This window comes from Vicia villosa, linkage group LG5, assembly GCF_029867415.1.
Source record: "Vicia villosa cultivar HV-30 ecotype Madison, WI linkage group LG5, Vvil1.0, whole genome shotgun sequence".
NCBI classification, from domain to species: domain Eukaryota; kingdom Viridiplantae; phylum Streptophyta; class Magnoliopsida; order Fabales; family Fabaceae; genus Vicia; species Vicia villosa.
The window spans coordinates 168,853,379-168,870,688 of record NC_081184.1 but is presented as its reverse complement, the minus strand read 5'-3'; the positions used below and the strand labels follow the sequence as shown (position 1 = coordinate 168,870,688).

Here is a 17,310-nt window from a genome sequence, read left to right as displayed (position 1 = left end):
CCGGTCAATGCCATTGCATTCATGCTAACAAACTTCGAGCGCATCACGCAAGACGAAGTTTCACCCATTAGGATTGGCGGATTTGTCACTATGATTGCTAATGCCATAGGAATGAGAGTACCTTTGCTTAGATTGACACCTTTTGGTACCCATACCTCTATGGACATCAATTTCTGCTTTAATCGAGGTATCATCGGTAATCTTGGACCTCATCGGTTTGAATTGCTCATTGATAACAAAGTTTGGTATCAGTTCACCTTACCGAATCCTAGGACAAGTGTGCACAACCCTGCCAACTGGCTTTACTATGGTCAGATTCCTGAGAGAGAGCCCTCACCTGAAACTCCTCAAGCTTATGAACATTTTGATGAGGAAATGCCTGCATCCGAATCTGAACCTGAAACACCACCTGGTTATTATGAACCTCTTCCTGTTGATGAACCCATTCCTGAATATGAACCTTTATCAGAAGACGAACCTATACCCGAATATGAGCCTGAGACACCTTCTGAAGATTCTGCTGATGAATACACTGTTGACATGACTGATGTCGAGCTCGAGCCACAACAACCCGCTACATCCACCGCATCGGTAAATCAAAGGATGCCCAATCTGAACACGCACGAACAAGCAATCAATGCACTACAACAAGATGTACAACATGTGCGCAACGAGCTTCACACTTTGCAAATGCATTTCTTCGATTTCATCGACACCGTCAATGCTCAGTTCGACGAAGTTTTCAAACACATTCAGTCTAATCAAAACAACAATAGACGTGGCTAGATGTTACCGTATTAGATTATTAGATTTTTATTTCTAGTTTTAGTAATTTCTATTCCTAGTTTAGATTTACTTTTTTTTCTGCACTTTTGCTTTCTGTTTCTGTTAACACTCAGTACTGGTTTAATATTAAATGCAAAATTCTTTTGATTACTGCTACTGTGTTATGTTACACTGCTATTGACTGCTATATATATACTTGCCTAGTTATCATTTTTGCTGTTAATAGTATTAAAATTCGACACTGTTATGAACTGATGGACAATATTAATGGTATCTGTCAGCACTGTCTGGTCACTTGCATGCGTGACCCACCTGCCTGCAACAGGAGACGCCCGTCTCCATCTGTGTGGGGCCGGCTGACACGAAACAAGGGACAGGAGACGCACGTCTCCATGCTCTGCCCCAGCAGACTGGCTGCCTGAGACGCACGTCTCCCAAGGCCAGCAGTCTGCATTTGACCACGCAGACCATCTCTCTTTCCCTCTTGAATTTTGAATTTGAATTTCAAAATTCATTCTCCTCATTCTTCCCCTATTTATTCCATTTAAACTCCATTAACCTCATTCATCCTCCATCATTCACCTCTTAAACTCCATTCATTTCCCATTCTTCTATTCTATTCAAACTTCAACCACCACCATTAATCCATTTTAATTCTCCATTAACCACCCCATTTTCAAACCTCACTATAAAACCACACCACCACCACTCTTCTTCCTCACAACTATCATACCATTCTCTACTCTTCTACACTACATTTTTATTTTTTCCTTTCCATACTCACCATGCCTCCACGTTCATTAATCCGTGGTGAGCGTCCCGAGCGACCACCTCCCGACCTTTCAAACATTATCTTCCGAGATGATGCTCAACGAACAAAATATGTTGCTTTCTACGAACGTTCGGTTGTTCCCACAAAATTTGTGAACACCGAGTGTCTAGAAACTTTGGGTCTCATTGATGGTGTCACCCGTTTGCTCACTAAATCTAGCCTCCACCATCTTTGTACCGAACCCGTACCTACTTATGAGCCGCTCGTCTTAGAATTTTTGAGTTCCTTCAACTACGACACTCCCTCTACTCAACCATTCTCAACCGGTAGCATCCAATTCCGGATGTTCAACCGTGAATATGCTCTAGATCAAGATGTCGTAGCTTCATATTTGCATTTTAATCATGCTCCAATTGCTCACCGCTCAATCTTTCAAGAACTCAATGGTCGATCCTGGGAGGATCTCGCTTTTGAATTTTGGTTCCATCTCACTGGAGAAAATCCTACCGGTTGGAGAGCTCTTCATGCTTCTCACATACAAAACCCCGCTATACGTTATTTTCAACGTGTCTTGGGGCATATTATTTTTGCAAGATCCAACAACCACAAGGTTAACCAAAATGAATTATTTTTCCTTTACTGTGCGCTTAACAATATCCGTTTCAATGCCGCACCGTTTATGTTCCAACACATCCAAGGTTTAGTTAACGCCCCCGCTACAAATCCATTCTTGCTTGGAGGCATTATTACTACCTTGGCCTGTGCTTTAGGTCTTGGTGACGAGCTCCTATCACTCTCTCATCTCATGAAGCCTGCTCAGTCACTCGATCTCACTTACTGCCGCGATTCCCACTTGGTTTCACCCCGCCATGATGGCCGATACACTTTGGTCGTCAACAAAGTTCCTATTCCTTATGTCATCCTTCCTTGTCCTGAAAGAATTAACATCCGTTATGTTCAACGTTGGAGGCTTATTGAAGACAACCCTCAAGATGACCAACAAGAACATCCTAATGAACCTATGGATGCAAATGAAGAAGAACTCAACCAAGGGCAAGCTGATGTCAACCAACCTCCTCCAAACAACCCTCCGCCTATCACTCTTGAAGCCATGTATGCTGCTATTCAACGCCAAGATCAACTCGTTCAAGCTATGCAGACAAACCAAACTGAAACAATTAGGCTCATCCGAGAGATGCAACAGGAGCACCGTGACTATGCTATTAGGAACGAAAGTCAATACGCTGAAATTGCCACATATTTGCATGATCTTGACATTCGTGTTAATGACTCTCCTGATAGATGTCGCCGTGTTCGTACAAGAGGCGCGAGCAGTTCTCGAAACCGCAACAATGAGGAGTAGTTCTTATGCACTGAGGACATTGCATCATCTAAGTCTGGGGGAGTCATATTATTTCTATTTCCTTTAGTTTTATTTTTCCCTTCCGTTATTTCCCTTCCTTGTAATGTTTTTCTAATTCAATAAAGAATATTTATGGAATTTAAGTCTTATATGTATAATTCCGTAGTTATTTCAATTTCTTCCATTTTCTTGAGCCATAACAAAAAAAAAAAAATTTTTACTTTGCTCCTAAACGATAAACGCAAACCCCACACGTTCAAGAAATACGAAGCTACTCAATCACTCAACGCACCGAAACTGAATTAATCAATATCCTTATTGTCGCAACACTCTAAAACCCCCGAGTATACATAACCGATTTGAATACCCGTTATACCAAAACCATCGACTTTAAGTTTTGAAATAACCCTTAGTAGTTTATTCTAGCAGTCGGCACCGTCTTAGATACAAACTACGCAGAGAGTCGATGAATATAAGTGTATGATCCTCATAATAATTATATGCTTAACTATAAGAAGAAATGTGCCTACTAAGTAAGGTGATCCTCACAAGATCATTTAACCTAACGGTCGCAAATCTCATATACAAAGAATTTAAAAACTCACTGTCGATTGGTTCAGAAGTCATCTGGTAATGAACTTGGTAGGAAGGACTATTGTCCGATTCCCCACAATCTACAAGTGAATGCTAAGGAGTATACCACATATTGTGCCAGAACTCCATGAGAAGGATCATAGTCACTAACCGACTACTCTGCTATGTGCGTGTCAAGATAATGGGCTTAATGTGATTGCGCGCGAATGAAAAGGGTGAAACATGATGACAAGTCAAATAGGTCGAGCTATAATGGCATGATTCGGATTGGTATGCATACTGGGAGTTGTTTAAGTGTTGTTACTATAGGTTTATTGCTAAGATTCGTTACTTCCGAATAAGAACACTATGTAGCTAAGTATGACTGAACGACGTGGTGGAAGTGTGTTTCATTTATCTTTATCTTCCTATTTTGCTTGAGGACAAGCAAAGGTTCAAGTCTGGGGGAATTTGATAACACGATTTTATATCGTATATTTAGCCTAAAATCCATAGATATTTATAGCATTTTCCATTTATTATGTCAATTTATTATGATATTACGCGTGTATTTGCTTTGTTTCAGGTTTTACACTTCAATTACGACTATTTGCGAAAAGGAAAGAAAATCGAGCTTAAATGACCAATATTTATGCTTAAAAGACGAAAAGAGGTGCTGTAATGAAAGAAGGGTGCAATTAGGACCCAAAAAGGCCCAAAAGAGCAATCCAGCCCACGAAGGAAAGCAACCCAGGCCACACTAGTAAGCAGAGACGCACGTCTCTGCCACCTCAGCAAAAAGGGAGACGCACGTCTCCACCTCCCTAAATCCTCTCCACTTGAGACGCACGTCTCAAGTCTTCCTGAAGAATAGGAGACGCACGTCTCCACGTCCAAGTCTGCAAAAATCTCCTCTTTTCACGCAAAGCAACTGCAAATCCCCTCCTATAAATAGGACCTGCTATCTCACTTCAATCTGTCCGATTTCCTGCCAACGAAGTGCTGCCGAAATTGTACCGCGAACTGCTTTTCCTTATTCTGTTTTCATTTAACCGTCTATTTTCTCACAACGATTTCTACACTGGAAATTGTTGTGAACTTTTCATAGATCTAGCCTTACGTTAGATTTATCGCTTTATTTTCCTTGTTTTTATTTTCTGCCATTTAAATTCCGAAGAACGATCCAGCCAACCTGTGGTGGAAGTTCGAGTACTTCAAGATTCAATTCAATCCAGATTTATTTTAATTCAGGTTTTTTATTTACCGCCTTATTTATATTATTTATCTGCATGATATATTATATGCCATTTAATATGCTTATTATTATGAACCGAACCAATATATGTATGTTTAATCGTATTAATATGTCTGGCTAAAATACTAAAGGTGTCGGTATGTAAAGTAAGTTAACCGTAGGGATCCGAAATAAATTGGCTTAAATTATGTTTTATTAATTATCACTTATTTTTGGTTTATATGTCTAGTTTAATTAGTAAGTCTTAAAACCAATAGAGCGAAAGTTTGAGGGATTAGGACGGTCAAAGGTTAAAATCAATAGAGCGAAAGTTTGAGATCTTTAACTGGATAGTAGACATAGGACATTAGTTTTAAGGACGGCGAAAGCGTATTAAAACTAATTGGAACTTATTTATTTTCAAAAATTGTTTTTACACTCGAGCGGGATGGCGAAAGCGTACGTTAGGGATATTAGCATGTTCCGAGTCAACAGAGCGAAAGTTTGAGATTAGGAGATTTAAATAGATAACAACCTCGTAAAATAGGCATTTTATTAATTACATTGTTTCCAAAAAGCTCTTCTAAAATCTAATGGGATGGCGAAAGCGTACATTAGGATTAGGATAGTAGTCTGACTCAACAGAGCGAAAGTTTGAGACGAGGATTTTTAATCAATTGAATTAGTAAAGATTTTTAATTTAATTATGCAAAAGCCAATGAACCTTCGGATTACCTTTAGTTAAACGAAATACATACTGATACCTGTCTTTTATTATTATTCTTTATTTTCTCACAATCACTTTCCCTTAGGAACAATCGAAATTTTAGTACTCCTAGCTTTACATAGTAACCTTAGATAACGGTAGATCGATTCATAGTCCCTGTGGATTCGATATCTTTTAAAACTACACGACACGACTGTGCACTTGCAGTTATCAGATTTATAGACACGTAAAGTCGCGATCAAGTTTTTGGCGCCGTTGCCGGGGACTATTTAAGTCGATATCGTAACTCACTGTTACACCGTAGAGACTAGGAAAATTCTTCCCTTTCTTTTTGAACGATTGTATGCCAAATACTCGTTCACAAGGAGGAGACTTAATACAACGAATTAACGAGATCGAACGTTTCATTAACGTTAAACGTCGAGCTCGCAACCTTCCCGAAGTAGCAGAAATTCCGATTAATCAGGAATTGAATTTTACTGATCAAATCAATCAAATCACCCCGAAGTTAGAGATGGCTGCTATTCGTCCTCTTAGAGACTATGCCGCTCCTTCGCGCGCTGAACCGCATTCAAGTATCGCACCACCTGCGATTGAAGCGAACAATTTCGAACTGAAACCTTCACTGGTCCAAGCTGTTCAACAGAATCAATTCTCTGGAAGCCCTGTAGACGACCCCAATCTCCATTTATCCGTGTTCGTGCAATACGCCGACACTATCAAAGCCAACAACGTTAGTTCCGAAGCTATTCGATTACGCCTTTTCCCTTTCTCCTTGAGAGATAGAGCGAGAGCGTGGCTTCAATCCCTGCCTTCCAATTCCATAACTACGTGGGACGAATTGAAGAGAGTATTCTTAGCAAGATACTTTCCGCCTAGCAAGACTGCTATGCTTAGAGGTCAAATCAACGGATTTACCCAGAAAGATAACGAATCGCTCTTCGAAGCTTGGGAACGTTACAAGGACATGCTTAGAATATGCCCTCATCATGGACTCGAACCATGGCTGATCATCCATACCTTTTATGGTGGTCTCTTATATAACACTAAAATGACTATAGATGCCGCTGCTGGCGGAGCATTAATGGATAAACCCCATGATGAAGCATACAAACTCATAGAGAACATGGCACAAAACCATTACCAATGGGGAGGAGAACGCGCCGCTCTAGAGAAAGCCCAAACCAAAGGAGGAATGTACGAAATTAGTGGTATAGACCGCGTTAACGCTAAAGTAGACGCTTTAACTCAAAAGATCGAGAATTTAACCATCACTCCTTCAGCCACCGCTGCCGCTGTAGCACCTAACTGCGAGATTTGTGGATTGACTGGGCATGTAGTTGCTGAATGCCAACTCTTGACTGGAGTCCCATCTGATCAAGTAAATTACGCTCAAGGAAACCCTTATTCTAACACGTACAACCCTGGATGGAAAAACCACCCGAACTTTTCTTATAAGAACAACAATGCGTTGTACGCGCCTGGACAAGCACCTGCTGTACCACCTGGCTACCAAAAAGCGCCTGTAGCTGCTCAAAACACCCCTAGGAAGTCAAACCTAGAAATCATGATGGAGAACTTTATAGCTTCCCAACAACAAACCAATAAAGACTTCCTGAATCAAAACATCCACAATAGCGAGCAACTAAAACAACTATCGAACAAAGTAGATGCTTTAGCTACGCATAACAAAATGTTAGAAACTCAAATCTCACAAGTAGCTCAACAACAAGCACCTACTGCTGCCCCTGCTGGCACGTTTCCTGCTCAACCACAACCTAATCCTAAAGGACATGCGAACGCGATAACACTACGAAGTGGAACTAATTACGATGGACCCATAGATCCTAGAACCCAAAACGTACCCATGTCACAACAAGATGTAATCTAACCAACTCCTTTGGTCTCATGTCCATTTGATCTGTGATGCTTAAGTTGTGAATTTTTGAAGATAATGTCTGTTTGTTGACTTTTGAAACGAACCTATAATGTCTTAAGTCATATCTTCCAAACCATGCATCTTTTGGTTTCAATTCTTGAACCATGTTTTTAAGGGAAAAATTCTCTTCAAAATGAGCTTTGGTTGGAATTTTTCTGATGAAGTATGAGTATTTGATTAATTTTCCCAGTTTGGCTGCTTTTCGCAGTTTCTTAGGAAACAGTAACTTTTGCAATTGAGCTTTTTGAGCTTTCCTTGATTCATCATGATCAATACTTGATCAAATGATGATTTTAGGACCACGAGGATGATGTTGGCCAAAAATATCGAGCATTGACTGCTGCTGGACCTGAATTGACCATTTTGTCTTTTTAGAATCGACTGTTGATCTAATTGACATATGAGCCACCAAACCTGTGCCGTTTGACTCGAAACTTGACATGAAGATTATTAGGAGCATATGTGACCTTATGAAGCCGTGCCAGACCTTTGATTGATCCATTATCCGTGTGTATACCAAAACCCTAATTTTACTGTCTCTAAGTTAGGAAGCGTTACTGTTCATTTGATCATATTTAAGACTTGAGCTTCTGCGGATGTGCTGGGCATATGGAGACTGTTAAATCAAGTTGCCCTTGAATAGGTGAGGGCAAATTTTAGGGTACAACAGTGGTAAAGAGATTCCTTTGGTTAAAGTTGTTTGGACAGGAGCAACTGGCGAAAGTGCGACGTGCGAGTTAGAAAGCAAGATGCGGGATTCCTATCCCGAACTTTTCGAGTCAGGTAATTTCGAGGACGAAATTTTATAAGTGGGGGAGAGTTGTAACGCCCCATTTTATTTAATATTATATTATATTAATATTTTTGAGTTACCGTTTGATGTTTATTTTTGCGACGAGAATTTTTATATTAACCGATATAAATATATCCGGCGACGTTTTCGAGGGACCGGTAATTATTTTATTTGGTCCGATATTTATTTTGAGAGACCGGTAATTATTTTATTTGGTCTGGTATTTATTTTGAGAGACCGGTAATTATTTTATTTGGTCCGGTATTTATTTTGAGAGACCAGTTTTTATTCCGTTCGGTTCTGTAAAATATTATTCGGACCGATATTTTATTATTTGGAGTTATTTTAATTAGTTGGGTTAATTATATTATTTAGTGATAATTAGTGGAGATATTATTTTTTAAGAAGGGCTTGTTGGTAATTTTAGCCATGTCTTGCAAGACCATAAACAAACCCACACCATTTGTTATATGTCATAACACAAAGAACACACTTAGAGAGAGTGAGAGAGAGCTAGAGGTCTTGGAAGGAAGAAGAGGAACAAGAGCAAGAGCAAGAAGCTAGGGTTTGGTTGGTTGAAATCATCAAGAATCATTCAAACATTTGAGGTAAGGGGTTTGATTTTCCAATGCTTATAGTTAGGGTTTGATGAATATATGTTGGATTTGGGGGAAATTTGATGTTAGGGTTTGAATTTATGGATGAATTATTGGTATAGAAACTGAGTTATAAGAATTGCAGTAATTAGAAACTGTCTGTTTGTGAAAATGGAAAATTGTCTGTTCTTAAGTAACTGCGTTAGAAATTGAAACAGAAAATGTATATGCACAGTGAGGGGGGAGACGCCCATCTCCTCACATGCCTTGGAGTGGAGACGCCCATCTCCTCACATGCCTTGGAGTGGAGACGCCCTTCTCCTCATTCTTAAAGGGTGGGAGACGCCCACCTCCATTGGTGGGGCGTCCGTCTCATTAATTTTTGCCGTTTCCATTTTCTGTTCCCAGTTCTATATTTTGCCTTGTTTCTATTTTCTGTAATGCTTTCTGTTTCTTGCCAATCTCCATAAATATCATGTTATATGATTATATTTAATTAAAAACAAATATGACATAAGTTAGCTGATTTAATTTGGAACCCAATTATGTTCCGATTTCCCAATTTCGGCAATTTCGGCAATTTTGGCGACGGAGCAAGTTTCTTCGAATTGAACGAAAATTTACGTGCTAGCTAATTTTGACGTGTAGAACATCGTGGTGAGGTTAGTTTTTCAAGATTTCGAGTTTTTACGACGCGAATCGAAATAAGTTGTGTGACGGTTAAGTTGAACCGAATTATGTTTTAGTTGGTTTAAGTCGCGTATGGACAATCCGATTGTGATGTTGATAATTATAATTGATACCGATTATTGTGAATGACTTTTGCGACGATTATTGATGTTTGATTATTTTTCCATGTTTGGAATTAAGTAATTAAATTGATGATGTTGTATGTGATTGGTTATGATGTTGCGACGGTTTATTCATAATGAACACTTGATGATATGCGATGCGATGATATGTTTATCTTGATGTGGATAAATATGGCGACGTAGGCTTTATGCCAAATTTTGATGTGCGATGATGATGTTGTTTGTTGTGTCGTGTTTGTGATGTTGTGTTGTCGAGTCACATACATTGCATATGCGACGAGGGCTTTTATGCCAAGGTGACGTGGGCTTTTATGCCAAGGCGACGATGGACTTTTATGCCAATGTTCCTTAATGGACAAAGCGACGAATTGGTACCACATGCATAACATAGTCGTATCTCATGGAGTCGGTTATGTTTACTTTGAGTCTTTTGGAATTGAGTTTATTTGATGACTTATAATAAATTGCGATGTTATATGATACTTTATGTTGTGATGATTTTTGGTGTTGAACATAAAGCGAATATATGTGATGGTTTTATGATGAGTAAGCGATGAATATAACATGACGGTAAAGTGACGATATGAGTATATGGCGATGAAGTTCATGTATTATTTTTGACATGATTATGGTGATTATGTGATGAAATTAAAGTGTTGATTTTGTATACTAGATTATGATTTAAAGTATGTGAGAATCAGATATTTATCGACATATTCTTATTATCCTATATCATTTATGATTCCAAAACTATATATATATATATTTTATCATGCCTTCAATTATATGTTTTGGAGTATCTCACCCTTTACTTGTTTCGCCGTTGCCTTTATATTGGTAACGTGCAGGTGATCCACGAGGATGACGAGGATTAGCTCGAGTCTCTTTATTTTGATGTCGCTCTGCTCTGATAGTAGTAACACTCGGGTTGTGGGCGACGTTATTATTTTTGGATAGGATAGTTTATGTGTACTATGTTATTATGTCATAACTTTATGTAATGATGATAACATGATGGCATGTATATTTTTGTGAACATATCCACTGTGCTGTGAATATTCATATGTTGATATGATGATATATGATATGGATCGGTATATCCGACTTTTGATTTTGATGATGTGCATTATAATGCAAAGTGATGGAAACACGAATATGTGATACCTCAATTTATGTTTGGATGAAATTTTGAAACTCTGATTTTATTATTAAATTACGAGGGGTAGAATTGGGGTGTTACAGTGACTGCACGAGTCTTTGGTGGATGAAGGATTACCATTTTGGCATCATCATCTAGTTGACCTCCTGGTGTGCGAGGGATACCCGTTAGGATATGGTCCTTCTTTGATGCATATTGGTGATAGACGAGAGATAACCATTATGGTTTCTACTTTGCTCAACCTTTGTAAAGATAACCATTGCTATATCCTTAGATGTGCACTCCTGCTGAGTTTTAAATGCTCAATCAGATTAACTGAACACTACCCTGCCCCGGTTTAAAAATAAGGGTTTTTTCTGAACAGAAAAGAAACTCCTACTTCGAAGGCTCAGGGAGGTTAAAGAGGGTTTCACTCCCTTATATCTCCAGTGTTTAGGGATTTGAAACAATGCATGTACATCTTCAACAGGGCTCTACTCAAAAGCATACAAGCTGAGATTTTGCATTTTATTTTTCATCATTCTCCCTCCAACTTTTGCTTGGGCGAAAGGATTGGTAATGTTGGTATCAAAATGCCAAAAAAAAAAATTTATGAGTGAAAACGAATGGATGAGTGCAAACAAATGGATTAAGTAAAACTAAAGAATTACTTTAAGACAAACATAATCAATGTATTAAAATTAACATTAAAAAATAGACAAAGTTCTACATGCAGACAATGTTTAGACAATAAAGCAAGATACAAATGAAAATGCAGTAAGGATACAAAAGATTGCCATCGTTGAGGAAACTTGGCCTCCGTCTGGACTTGTTGCTCCTAGCGATGCACTTTGCGGTTTTGACATTTGTTGAGTCAAATGAGAATTCAATTCTGGCTGTCTGGTGTGAAAACACTAGCCTTTGAATCAAGAGGGTCTTGTACATTATCTCTGAATGACATACAACATTAAATTAGATGGCCAGGTGCACCGGAATGATAGTCAAAGTAGGCGTCAGGATCAATCCTCGTAGGATAAGGAGGAATGAAATGCTTCAACTGTTCGGTTTCCTTTAATGAAAACTTGGGCAATAGAGAGAATAAATGAAGATGAGGCCCATGAACTATATCAAACCCATTTATTGGTTTCCTCGACCCTTGATGATCTGCATGAGCATTCAGATGATGCGGATTCTGATTTATCAATTGATTCTCGCAACTTGGAACAAGCAATGAGTGTTGGGAAGACATCCTCAGAAGTACAAGTTGCGAACGATACTCAGGAATTACAACATATGAAGTAGGTACTGATCGGTATAAATCATTAAAAATCAACACTGTTCGGTTTCCTTTAATGAAAACTTGGGCAATAGAGAGAATAAATGAAGATGAGGCCCATGAACTATATCAAACCCATTTATTGGTTTCCTCGACCCTTGATGATCTGCATGAGCATTCAGATGATGCGGATTCTGATTTATCAATTGATTCTCGCAACTTGGAACAAGCAATGAGTGTTGGGAAGACATCCTCAGAAGTACAAGTTGCGAACGATACTCAGGAATTACAACATATGAAGTAGGTACTGATCGGTATAAATCATTAAAAATCAACACAAGTGCCCTTGTGTCGAGCAAATCCTAGACTTTATGTTTTGCAATCTTTGATTCGATGATCAGATGCCCTAGAATGGCTAGCACATCAAGAATTGACATAGAAATCAGGATAGATATTGATGGTAAGAGGACCCAAAGCATAACTCTTAATCAACTGATCTTCCCACAAGCGACGAAGTAGCTGGGCAAAAGTCATCAGGATCGCACCAACTTGCAACTCATACTTTTGTCTCTGCTAATAAGCCTTCCCTTTTGGATTTGTTTGGGAAACAATGCACTGGCTGCTGAGATGGAAACTCTAGGAGCCAAAATTATAGTGACCCAAAACGGGAAGTAGGACCTCGAGAATAAGATGTAACAGATGTAACTATCACCATTTGGAAAAGGATTGTCTTGCATGGTCAAACCATCTAGAGAAAACATAAATGCCCCTGCGGCAAGCGAAACTTAAATCCTACTTATAGTTCTCAACATCACCAGGTGCCCCAGAATAGAACTCACACCTAGCATCCTCATCATCATGAATGGAATTTGTAGATGGTAACGAAGTACAAAGCTTAACCAGTTGCAACTCAAGCAAGCGTGGAAGCAACTGAGCATAAGACATGAGAACCAGGTAAAACTATCCTTTAGGCCTCCTTTTGTCTTTGCTACAAACATATCGTCTTCTTTTCCCAACAAGGTATTTAAAAACTCCATGATCAATTTCACCTGAGTCCTCAGCTGACTTTTTCCCCCTCTTAAGAGTTTCTGATCATGGGTCATAACTTGAATGTCCTCATAAACAAACCCAAATGAATTTTCTTCTCAATCAAATCCCCATAAAGTTGTTCCATGTCTGGTCTCTGAACTCGTAACAGTAAGAGGTCAAAACTTGCGGTTTCAAAGATAAAACCAAATATGAATAGGAAATCCCCAACTCTGAACATGTAGCAGGAAAAGTCGCATTTGCAATTCTGAAGAGAGTACCAAGCCTGAATAAGGAACCTCAACTCTGAACACCTGATATGCATGAGATGTATGGGATGCATGGTATACATGCAATGACATGTTCATTCATTTCCAAGGAATCCTCATGCTTTGATTTTAAAATCTTAGACAAGTATGACGTGGAAAAGCTCGATGCACAATTTAAAGATATGATTCCTTAGAAATAATGGAACATGCATGCTAAGAATGTGGTTAACCATGTTATGTATACATAAATATGGGATCAAGGTTCCCAAAATAAATGGGCAACCACTGTGCTGCTGAATATCTGTTGAGTGACCTCTGAGTATATTGAATATACCAGGATCAAAAGTGTGACATCCATTTTGAAATCCTCATAATACCATGGACAATAAATATAAACCAAATAAAGGTCAGATACCATCATGGAACACAAAGAAACCAAGTTTGAATATCATAGGATCAAAGGTCTGGCATAATCATAGAATACCAAGGAAACCATAGTCACCAACATAACGAGAGTCACCAACAGTGTCTTTACCTGTAAGAATAATTCTCGCCCCACTCACGGGTGTAGTCTAGGTCATGGTAAGGACAATGGGATAACTCGAGAGTCGTGAGTTCTCCTGCTAAGTATTATCATCGTAACATCTACATGATGATGATAATACCGCATTTGAACCTCGTCCGAGCACGGGGTCTCCTGATTACGCTATCCCATGACCTCACGTCACATAGCCATCGAGAGTCCGCTCTAGTCCTAAGTGTTCCTACGTAAACTCATAACCTGTGTATTGGGCCTTTTACCACTTGTAACAACCCAACCCGCCAAAGAAAATCCAGAACAGTCCAGACAAATCCAGTATGCGGGAAATAAAGGCTCACATAGAATGCAATGCAAACAGGTATTTATGCAAAGCAATAAAACAAACACCCAATGACAAAAGTAAACAAGCAAGCGCTAGGATTGACTCGCTTAGGGATTGGACCAGCAAGAGGTTAATCACTCTCCCCAGCAGAGTCGCCAGCTATCGCTCCCGATATTTTCCATAGCCGGAAATCCAAGTACAAACGCGAGGTGGTGAAAAAATAGAAAATAGAGTCGCCAACAAAGTGTATTTATCCCAAGAGAAGGGAAAGGGAACACTGCATAAACCTAAGGAAAGGATAAGACAAAGTCATCGCGACCAGAGAAACATGTAAGAGAGTCGGTTACGCGAGGGGAAGGTGTTAGCACCCCTCACGTCCATCGTATTCGATGGGATCCACGCTTGCTTGTTGTCTAATGGGTGTAAAATTAAATTTTATGTCTATGTACAAAGCTAATCGAAATGCATGCAAAAGAAAGGAAAAATAATGTAGGGAAAATAAAGAATTATGCTCGCACGGGCCCCACCCTGCTGCCGACGTACCCTTTTGAGGGATCAGAGAAACCGTAGTTCGGCTATCTAATTTTGTTTGTTTTTGTGTTTTTTAGGTGGCTGATATTACATTCACACTCCGCTGCTCGACCTTTGGAGACTCACGCATGGGATGGAGCGGAAATAACACGTCCGATAAAAGAGAAACATTAAAAGAGTTTGTTTGTATTTTTTTGAATGCAATGCAAAAGATAGCCCTACGTGAAAGGGTAGTCTACCTAATGTCGTCATGTATGGATAGCAACCTAAAGTCTATGGCTCAAGCGAAGAGCCGAACCCTAAGGGAGCATGCAAAAGGTGTCTCGTATAAAGAGTAGAGGGAGACGCACGCATGGAGAGTAAAAGGGTGTCTTCGATAGAGAGCTAAAAGATTTCTCCGGTAGAGAGCTAAGAGGTGCCTCCGGTAGAGGGCTAAAGGATGTCTCCGGTAGAGAGCAAAGGGGTGCCTCCGGTAGAGGGCTAAAGGATGTATCTGGAAGAGAGCTAAGAGGTGCCTCCGGTAGAGGGCTAAAGGATGTCTCCGGTAGAGAGCTAAGTGGTGCCTCAGGTAGAGGGATAAGAGATTTCTCTGGTAGAGAGCATAAAGGATGTCACACACTATCATTAGGTATAATGCGGTTTGGACCGTTAGGGGTCCGAAGAATGTCAAACATCGCACAAGGTATCAAGTCACCTAGGCGACAAAGTATAAGCAAACATATGAACAAACAATCGAGTATCACTCGAAAAGAAAACAAGTACAAGGCACTGGCCAAGTAGTAATGGGTGGGGTCCCTCCATAGCCAAGGAGAGCGAATCATCCGAGTCAACCAAGCATTAGACCAAACAGCAATAAGGAGATCAGACTATAGACAAGAGGGGCGCGTCCCTCTCAGCAACCAAGTCGTCACACTATGGGAAATAAGGGTTTCTTAATCCCGGTATCATGTCACCAGGGCAAGAAGGATCTGGGGGAAAGAATGGTGCGTGTGTACACCAAGCATCAACGTCGAGCGACGTGAGCTAAAGAGAAGTTGTGGGGTTTGATTACGAAACCCTTTTCCACTTTATTGACTCGATAAGATCTGGGCACATGTACAGAGTTCAGAACTTTCAAAAAGTGAGCATATGGACGACACTTCTTTGAGGAATTTTAATGGTGCCCTTTTTGGGTCTTAATACCATGGTACCTGCCGCAGCACGAAAAGTAAACAAACACAAACATGGCCTCTTTGGAGGACTTTCAAATCATATGTAGAATTGCCTTAAACAAGTTTTTAAATAAACCAGAGGGGCTCCTGACATGATCAGCAACAGAGATTCCCATCATACATCTTTATTCCTACTTCTCATGGCAAGGAAAGCGATAAATAAATGCTATAAGGGATGTAGATAGGCTCAATAAGTATACCGAATGGGTATCAATCCATTAGCAAAAGCACGCTAAGAATAGAACTCCCCGAGATCCAAGTTACATCCACAAGTAACATGGTCAAGATGCTTCTTCAAAGCATTAAAAGCAAGTATGTACAAATGTCGATTGCGGAAATAAACCACAACCGCACCCTGCAAACAAAATCTATATACAGATAATGTACAATAATATATATACGTCTCGCATGAGGGGCAAGAACGCAAGTGGTATCCTAGACATAAAGTGGAATGTCGAGCATCCGGCATGAGAAATGCGGCATCCCACAAATAAAGTGGAATACCGAGAAAGGCATGTAATGCCGAATAGCTCCATAGAATCCTTACACAAACTCACAAAAAATGTTAGAGATAACAAGGAAACAAGCTAAATGTACAACAAAGGTGTGATACATGAAAACCCGAAAAATAACACAAACTAGTTAAAGTAACTATGTAAATTAACAAAATATGTGCGAACGGTATCTGTATCTAGCAAAATAAAGTGCAATAGTATGAAAGTGCTATTTAAATATGAATACAAGTTAAATGGAAGTCAATGAAACTATCTACATATCAAACGAAATCAAAATCGGTAAAAGTCAACAAAGAACGTCAAAAGTAAATATTATCAGAATCGAGCAAAATTTACATGGAAGCTTGGAAACGTCCCTACAGACTCAAAAACAAAGTTGGTTTTGTCAAATTCGTACCGGAAATGGCTCAAAGGGGTATTTTCGTGATTCTGGCAGTAGCGAAATCGAAAAAATAATGTGTCTGGAATGCAGAAATAATAATACCAACAGCTCCGGAATACTCAAAAAGGTATGGTTACATATAAAGAAGTCGGAAAAATGATAAACGGTCGGAAAATTATGTACAAAACGAGTTTATATCGCAAAAAGTACCAAAATCGGGTATTTGGGTCATTTTCCGATTATCTCAAGTTTTGACACTTAGAAATGGTTTTATTATGTGTCTTGAGTTAATTGGAACATGATACAAACCCAAAAAAAACAAGTATGGAAACATTTAGCATGAAATTCATAAAGTTGGAAAATTACACATGTTATGTGAAAAAACAAGGAATTGACAAAATTTACAAGTGAATGTTAAATGGTTAGTATTGAATCAAAGAAACTATGTTAATATCCTATAGCACTAGCCAAAATATGCATAAGTAAGTGTTATATTATGGCATT

The 17,310-nt window shown here is 39.3% G+C and overlaps 1 non-coding gene across 1 annotated transcript; it reads right to left on the bottom strand.

Annotated features, from left to right (window-relative positions):
• Positions 1 to 6,344: 6,344 nt before the first annotated feature.
• On the bottom strand, positions 6,345 to 6,451 carry LOC131608343 (small nucleolar RNA R71). Its single transcript, XR_009285609.1, has one exon. It is a non-coding gene; the product is annotated as a small nucleolar RNA R71 (small nucleolar RNA).
• Between the last annotated feature and the right edge of the window lie 10,859 nt (positions 6,452 to 17,310).